Below are 9,172 nucleotides of genomic sequence, written 5' to 3' on the forward strand. Positions count from 1 at the left end.
TATTTTACTCTTCAATTTTATTAAAATATCTATTCATATCTATCTTTATTGGCTTATTCCTAATTTCCTTTATAAAATTCTAATTTTTACCTTAAATATCAAAATCCCCAAATTATTTAGCAATCCTAATTTCCCCAGTTCACTAACCCTAATCCCCCCTTTCTCCTTCAACGTAAACACACACACACAAAACATACCCACACGCCGAGCCAGAGGGAAAAACGGAGAAGAAAAGGGGAAGAGAGGATGGACGACACCGGCTGGGGGCTCATCGTCGTCGCCGTCGAGCATGAAGGGTGGAGAAGAGAGAGCCCGCATCTGAGAGAGAAGAGGAGATGCTGTCCGAGCTGCTGCCTCCATCGCTGCCAATCCGCCGCTGCCGCTTCTAGGACTCATCATGGGAAGCGTTGCCGTCACCGTCGTGCCCTAGTGCCGTCGATTGAAGCCACTGCCGTTGCCTGAGAAGAATCCGAAGAGAGAGAGGGAGCCCGCAGAGAGGAACACGAAGCAGGAGCTTTCGTGTTGCGCCGCCGATCTGTCACCATGCTGCTGGCCTATCGCCACCATCGAAGGTCCGTCGCCATCGCCGTGGATGTTTTCGCCGTCCAAACCATCATTGAAGGGAGCCTTGCCGCTGTATGCTAAGAGGAGGAGAAGCCATTGTTACTGATGTAGCAAACAGAACACGAAGAAGGGGGCAGCGGAGAGGGATGCTGCTGCCGAGACCATCACTGAGTTCCCCGCTGTCGTTGGAGCTGCTGACAAAGAGGTTGTCACCCTTGAAGCTCGCTGGAGAAGGAGCCACTGTCGGAAGAAGCTGCCGCTGCTGTGTGTAGAAGAAAGATGAGAATTGCAAGAATCAGGGGTAAGAAAAGGACACAATATTGTTGTTGCTGCTGCCGTGTTGCTGCCGAAGCCCTCTATTGTCGTGGGAGTTATTGTTCGATTCTCTTGATTGCTTTGTTAATGTGATATTGAGGTAGGAGATTTATTTTCAAAGTTAAACATTTTTAATTTCAGAATGCCTACAAAATTAATTGAATAATTGCAAATGGTTAATAATGGTTAAGAATAAATTGATTAATGTGAATAACTTGAAATGTGTTTGAAAATAGTTCAATATTGTGATTATTCTGAGTTATGATTGGAATTAGATGTGGTTGTGAATGGTGATTAAACTGGTATTACTTACTAAATTAAAATATGTTGAGTTAATTATTGAAAAAATATTGTATTGATAATTGATGAATTGAGTTTGAATTGTGACTGATTTTGTTGCTGTGAATGATTAACTGGTGAGATTGATTTTGGTTTGGGGATGTGAATGTTATCGGTATTTCTGATTGTTTGGAATTGCAGAGAACCTTGATTTTATTTGATTATGCTGAATTGGATGCCATAGGCTGGTTTGCTTAATGGTTGTGAATGGACTGAAACTCTAATCTTTGATGGATTTATATTGAGTTAGTTGTTGATGAGCTGGTTATTAGATATATTGTAATGGTAGTTGACTTGGTTGGTGACTGATTAAAAATTGGCTTTGGGAAATTAGTTATGAATTTTTAAAGTTAGAGTGGTTTACTTTTAAAGAATGATTGGGTGAAATTCTGGATTTAATTAATGAAAGGATGTTAGTGGTCAAATTGAATTATGATGAGTTAATTATTCGATAAAATGTATTTCAAAAAAGTTAGTTGTGGTGATTACTCTGTGGTTGTGAATTGTGCTTGAGTTATTGATAGTTGTAATGAATGATAGTTGTGATAGTTATTTGACCAGTGTTTTGCAAGTCCAATCTCTCGCGCTAAAGTTAGATGCTAGTGAAATTCAATTCTTAATTATGCTAATTCCGATCCTGAGTTTATTAATAAATCTTGGTGGTGTTTGATGTAGCAAACTGTTGAAATTATATGGCTTAGAGAGAAACCATTGGTTTACCTTGATTCGCTTAGAGAGATATCTCTATATCACTTTGAAGGCATGAAAAATGGTGTGACTACCTCTCTACTCAACTAAATCTATTTATTATTATTTTGTCAATTTTTTTGACATGGTTCTCAACCATTAAAAGCTGCATGATAATATCTTTTTGACATTATTGACTACCTACTATTGTTTGTGTCTAAGCTAAATCACTATGTTCATAATTTGGAGGCAGTGGATGTGAAGCGAATATAAATCAGTATGTTCATACCTTAAATGAAGGTCCTCAAATTAGAGGATACATTAACTTGTTTAGTAGATACAATGAACTGAATTTATTTATTGAATTTTTTAGTTGAATTTTGCTTGTGTAATAGATGTGCTCAAAGAAAAACTTGAAGAGCAACGAACACGGCAAGAGGAAGAATTAGCTCGAGTGAAAGCTCAATTTGAAGCTCAACAAGCCGTTGTGAACTCTTTCATAGCGCGCTTTGACAAGTAAAGAAACTAGACAATTAAAGGTACTCCTAAAATTGCTTATGGTTTTAATACATATTCATAGATGATTCATATATTATTAGTATAGTTTAATTGTATATGGATCTATTTATTGCATTTTACTTGTGTCATGGTTGATAAATGACAAATGTCCTATTATTTGGTTTGATAAATTTGATTGTGTATTGGTTGAAAAATAAATAATGAATTGGTTGTTTTTGTTGGAACCGTAGACGATGGAAATATTCAAGTTTTAGGGGAGGTTTTGCCAAAATATTTTGGAAAATTTTGAATAAAACTTAATGGAAAAAATTGTAATTGGTGTTATATCTTGTTTCTAATTTTTTGTTTCGGTTTTTCTCATTTGCAGGAGTGATGAAATGGTGACCACATGCTACCTTGAGGGCTCAAGAATATTTTGATTCATAGAGACACTAATCTATGTTAGAACTTTTAACTTTTGGTTGAACTTATGCAAGACATATAACTTCTAGAACTAATCAATGTACTCACTAATGTTATTTTGTTTTAAAACAATTTTAGCTAAAAGGATCTTGTTTGAATTATGTATGTTTTTGCATATTATATAGATGTAGACTTGCTTATTAAAATAGTTAATATATTAGTTAATTTAAAAAATAATTTAGTAAATTATGCATGCAATTTGTATTAAAAAAATTGTTACAAAATAATTAATTTGCTTTTGAAACTAAAGAAAAGAAACGTTACAAAATCATGTTATATTTTGTAACAAAATTTTATGATAGAAAAAATAAATTGTCACAAAAAATACCTTGAAAATAAAAATTTGTTACCACTTTTGTAACGGTTTTTGGTTTTTTGTATCAGCAAAATTTGTTACAAAATATCATCTTGAATTGTAACAGTTCCATTTTTTGTTTCAAAAACTTTTTGTAACGGGACATACTGCAACGGTGCATTCTTTTGTTACAAAAAACTTTTGTTTCAAAATTTTGATTTTTTGTAAATAGTTTTTTTGTTACAAATATTGCTTTTTCTTGTAGTGAGGAGAGCTGCGAGAAAGGGAGAAGGGGGAAGAGAGGGAGATGGCGCCAGTGGGCATCACTGCCACCGTCGTCGCCGCTGTGCCGTCAAGAGGGAGATCTGAGAGAGAGAGTGCGCAGTGAGTGATGCCAGGGCATTTTGGCCAATTTCACTGACCTTTTCTTTACTGTTTTAGGATAGTTTCATGCATTTTCTTAGTAAATAAGCAAGTTTTGGGTAGATATACACTTACACCTTGATTCAAGCAAACATTGTGAACTTTACATGATTTCATGAGAGTTTTGCATGGATTGAATGATAGAATGGATGATGCATGATCTCATGATTAAGAACCAAGCTTTGATGCACTTTATTTGCTTGATTTCAGGACAAAGGAAGCAAGGAAGTGCCACGTTAGTAGCCACGTTAGTCTAATTAACGTGACCACTAACGTGGAATGGGAGTAAGTTTGCAGCGTTAATGGAAAAAGTGATCACCAATAACGCCTTCAAAAGCCATCATAGCCCACATTAGTTGCCACGTTAATTACATTAACGTGGAAGCTAACGTGGAGAAAAAGGGGAGCTCGAATGTTAGTGGTAAAAGTGAATACCACTAACGTTCCAAAAGGGCACACTTGGCCACGTTAAGAGTCACGTTAATCCAATTAACGTGAACTCTAACGTGGGAGGAGCAAGGAATCGCCAATGTTAGTGACACTCACCTTTGTCGCTAACGTTGGACTAAGCCAATATTGTCCACGTTAGTGGTCACGTTAAGACCACTAACGTGAAGGATAACGTGGAGCAAGAATTGATAGGCCAACGTTAGTGACACACACCTTTGTCACTAATGTTGGAGATGGCAATCACCACCACGTTAGTGATCACGTTAATTCAATTAACGTGAGGCACTAACGTGGGAAGAATGGGCGTTTGAAGCATTAGTCAAAGGTGAGTGTCACTAACGCTCTTGAAACTTGGGCATACCCACGTTAAGGGCCACGTTAGTTACACTAACGTGGATCACTAACGTGGGAAAAAGAAGCAAGGAGCAACGTTATTGGAAAAGGTGAATGCCAATAACGTTTATGAAGGACCAAGAGCCAATGTTAGTGGTCACGTTAGTGCCACTAACATTGAAGTTAACGTGGGTTAATTAGGTCTGGAGCGTTAGTGAAAAAGGTTATCGTCACTAACGTTTTCGAACCCAAATTTACACTTAATGTTAACGCCACTAACGTCCTAACTAACTTGCTACCATGCCTGATTCACTTTCTCTCTGCAAGCAAAGCTAAGCCCAATGAAGAATGTAACTGCTTCAACTAAAGATCAAAGGCCCATATCCAAGACTTGAAGAGCCAACTAGAAGATCAGAAGAGTAGTATATATATGAGTAGTTTTGAACTAGATAGGAGCTGGACATTTTGGAGAACTATACTCTGTATATTTTACCTTCTCTGCAACTTCTAGATTTAATTTCAGAATGTAGTTTTCATTTTCGCTTTCCATTTCTAGAGCTATGAACAACTAAACCTCTTTTCATTGGGTTAGGGAGCTCTGTTGTAATTTGATAGATCAATAATAGTTTTCATTATTCTTCTTCTTTCTTTTCTCTTGATTTTACTAGAAAGCTTTCAATCTTCATCCAATTGGGTAGTTGTCTTGGAAAAGAAGCTATTCATACTTGGATCTCTTCGGAACCTTGGAAGAGAAATGAGGAGATCATGCTAGAAATGCTTTTTCATGCTGAACCAAATTGGGGTTTGGATGGATATAGTGACATATAATCCTACCAACACTTTGATTTGGGAATGCATGTGGTATAATCAGTGACCAAACTTCATCTCTTCCCATGAGCAATTAAATCAAGGTCTTGGAAAAGAAGCTATTCATACTTGGATCTCTTTGGAACCTTGGAAGAGGAATAAAGAGATCATGCTAGAAATACTTTCTTATGTTGGACCAAATTGGGGTTGGATGGATATGGTGACTATAATTCTACCAACACTTGATTTGGGAATGCATGTGATATAATCAGTGACCATACTTCATCTCTTCTCATGAGCAATTGACCAAGAAATTGGCTATTGATCAGATTTGAGAGATTGAATTACAAGAAATTGTAATTCGATCACTTAAGATTGCCAAGGAGATCAATGAATGCATTGATTGAGGAAGAGATGAAAATGAACTTGATCCGGAGAATGCAACATCTCCTAAGCCCAATGAATCCCCCATTTCTGATCTTACCCATTCTCTTTATTTTCTGCCATTTACTTTTCTGCTCATCTCCCCAAATCCCCATTTAAGATTCTGCAATTTACTTTATGCCATTTACATTCCGCCATTTATTTCCAGCACTTATATTTTCTGTTATTTACTTTCCCTCTATTTAATTTTCTACAATTCCTCAAATCAATTTCTGCTTAGCTCAACTAGAACATTCCTCTGATTAAAGTTGCTTGACCAATCAATCCCTGTGGGATTCGACCTCACTCTATTGTGAGTTTTTACTTGACGACAATTCGGTATACTTGCCGAAGGAAATTTTGTTGAGAGACAAGTTTCCGTGCATCAAATTTATGGCACCGTTGTCGGGGATTGATTTTGTATCGACAATGATTAAATTGGAGGATAACGAGATTCAGCATTTTTCTTTTGTTTTGTTTTAATTCCATTTGAGTGATTTACTTTCAGTTTTACTTATCTTCTTTCCTTTACCCCTTACCCGTTTGTTGAGTTTTCATCATTAATTACAAGTCAGTTAACCATCCCACTAACTGTTTGATATATTGCATCACTCACACTAACAGCATTTCCAACAAGAGTAATTTCTCGATTCAATTTCTCTCTTGCTTTTTGCCTTATTGGTTGTATGACAGGTAGAAGAAGCGGGGCTTCAACTTCCTTTGATTCTGAACCTGAGAGGACCTTCCTTAGATTAAGGAGGGAAGCAAGAGGAAAGAGAGTCGTTGGTGCTGAGGAGGAGGAAGAGTACTTTGAACCAGACTTGGAGGAGAATATGGAGAACCACCATCAAGAAGAGGCTCACAACCATGGCAGAGAAGGTCCAGTAAATCATGCTGGGTAAGAGAGAAGAGTTCTAGGCTCTTATATCAATCCAAACCCAGGAAACTGTGGAAGTAGCATCCAAAAACCCACCATACATGCCAATAACTTTGAACTAAAGCGCCAGCTCATCACCCTAGTCCAGAACAACTGTGCATTCGGAGGAAGTGCCCAAGAAGACCCCAATCAACATCTCACCACTTTCCTAAGGATATGTGATACTGTGAAGTCTAATGGTGTTCATCCTGACGCTTATAGACTGCTTCTGTTTCCCTTTTCACTTAAGGATAAAGCAGCTAAATGGCTGGAATCCTTCCCAAAGGAGAGTCTGACAACCTGGGAAGAGGTGGTGAACAAATTCTTGGTGAGATTCTACCCTCCTCAAAGAATTAACAGGTTGAGAGCTGAGGTACAAACCTTCAGGCAACAAGATGGTGAAACTCTCTATAAAGCATGGGAGAGGTTTAAGGACTTGACAAGAAGGTGCCCGCCAGATATGTTCAATGAATGGGTACAGTTACACATTTTCTATGAGGGTCTTTCTTATGAATCAAAGAAGGTAGTACCACTCATCTGGGGGATCTCTGAACAAGAAGAAGACCATTGAAGAAGCCATAGATGTCATTGAGACTGTAGCTGAGAATGATTACTTCTATGCTTCTGAAAGGGGCAACACTAGAGGAGTGATGAAGCTAAACAACATGGACGCGCTGCTGGCTCAAAACAAGATGATCACCAAGCAGCTGGCTGACCTTACCAAGAAGATGGAAAGAAACCAGGTGGCAGCAGTCACCACCTCATCAGCAGCTCAAGAAGGAGTGAATGCAGAGGATGAGGGTGACCAGGAGCAGGCCAACTACATTGGGAACTCACCTAGGTAGACCCATGATCCATACTCCAAAACTTATAATCCTGGTTGGAGGAACCACCCAAACTTTGGGTGGGAAAATCAACAAGATCAAGGCCAATATCAGAGACGTCACAACCCCAACAACAATGCAATTCACCAACATTCCACACAGAGATCATATCAGCACCCACCTAACAATACCTCTCAACATTCATACCAAAACCAAAATGGCCATTCTCACCACTCCGACCTCAACTCACCATCACCATCCGAAGATAGACTCTCAAGGATTGAGACTCTACTTGAACGTATATGCAAAGAAGTTCAGGACAGTAAAATGTTCCAAGAGGAAGTGTGATCCAATATGCAGAATCAAGATGCTGCCATCAAGAAACTTGAAACATAAATTGGCTACCTATTTAAGCAAGTTCCCAGCCACAACCTTTGCAGCAACACTGATTCAAACCCAAGGGAGGAGTGTCAGGCTATCACCCTCAGAAGTGGAAAGGAATTGAAGGAAATCTCCAAGAAACCACAAGAAAAGGACTCGAATGAAAAGGAAAAGGAACAAGATGAAGTTCAAGTTCCCACTTCCAATTCACATCAAGAAGGAGAAGTGCTGAAGCTATACGTTCCAAAAGTCCCATACCCTCAGCAATTGAAGAAGAAGGGGGATGACAGCCAATTCTCAATATTTTTAGAAATCTTCAAGAAACTACAGATTAACATACCCTTTGCTAAATCAATAGAGCAAATGCCGCTCTATGCCAAGTTCTTGAAGGAATTGATGACCAAGAAGAGAATTTGGAAGAACAACGAGACTGTGATACTAACCGAAGAATGTAGTGCCATCATTCAGTACAAACTACCCCAGAAATTGAAGAATCCTGGGAGCTTCCAGATTCCTTGTATTATAGGGGAAATCACAGTAGAAAAGGCTCTATGTGATTTAGGAGCCAGCATAAATCTGATGTCCGTAGCAATGATGAGAAAAATGAGGATTGAGGAGGCCAAGCCAACAAAAATGGCCCTACAACTGGCAGACCGATCATTCAAGTTTCCCCATGGCATAGTAGAAGACTTGTTGGTGAAGGTAGGAGACTTTATCTTCCCAGCAGATTTTGTAGTGTTGGATATGAAGGAAGGGGCCAAGGCTTCTATCATCTTGAGAAGACCATTCTTAGCCACTGCCGGAGCTATCAATGATGTCCAAAAGTGTGAACTTACCCTTAGACTACACAATGAGAAGATGATATTCAATGTGTTCAAGGCCATGAGTTACCCACAAGAACCATTGGGAGAATGTATGAGGTTGGATTCACTGGAAGATGCAGTACAAGAGACTTTTGAAGAAGAAGAACTTGAGGGGTTAACAGAAGAAGAGGAATCAGCATCAAGCAAAGAGGCTGCAACAACTGAGATTCATGTTCAGGGCACACTAGAGGAGGAGAATGAAAGAAAAGAAGCACCCAAACTTGAACTAAAGGCACTGCCGCCCACTCTCAAATATGCATATTTAGGAGAGAATGAAAGTTACCCAGTGATCATAAATTCAACCCTCAGCCAAGAACAAGAGGAGGAACTACTCCAAGTATTACAAAAGCATAAGGATGCCATTGGATGGACCCTCACTGACTTGAAAGGAATCAGTTCGGCCATATGCATGCATAAGATACTGTTGGAAGATGATGCCAAACCCTCCATCCAACCCCAAAGGAGGCTGAATCCAGTCATGAAAGAAGTGGTACAGAAGGAAGTCATGAAGCTATGGCAGGGAGGGGTAATCTACCCAATTTCGGATAGCCCATGGGTTAGCTCCGTCCAA

At 38.9% G+C, this 9,172-nt stretch overlaps 1 long non-coding RNA gene across 1 annotated transcript; it reads left to right on the forward strand.

Moving 5' to 3' along the window:
* LOC110271044 lies at positions 2,182-2,861 on the forward strand. Its single transcript, XR_002361056.1, has 2 exons — positions 2,182-2,444; positions 2,792-2,861. It is a non-coding gene; the product is annotated as an uncharacterized LOC110271044 (long non-coding RNA).

This window comes from Arachis ipaensis, chromosome B04, assembly GCF_000816755.2.
Source record: "Arachis ipaensis cultivar K30076 chromosome B04, Araip1.1, whole genome shotgun sequence".
NCBI lineage: Eukaryota > Viridiplantae > Streptophyta > Magnoliopsida > Fabales > Fabaceae > Arachis > Arachis ipaensis.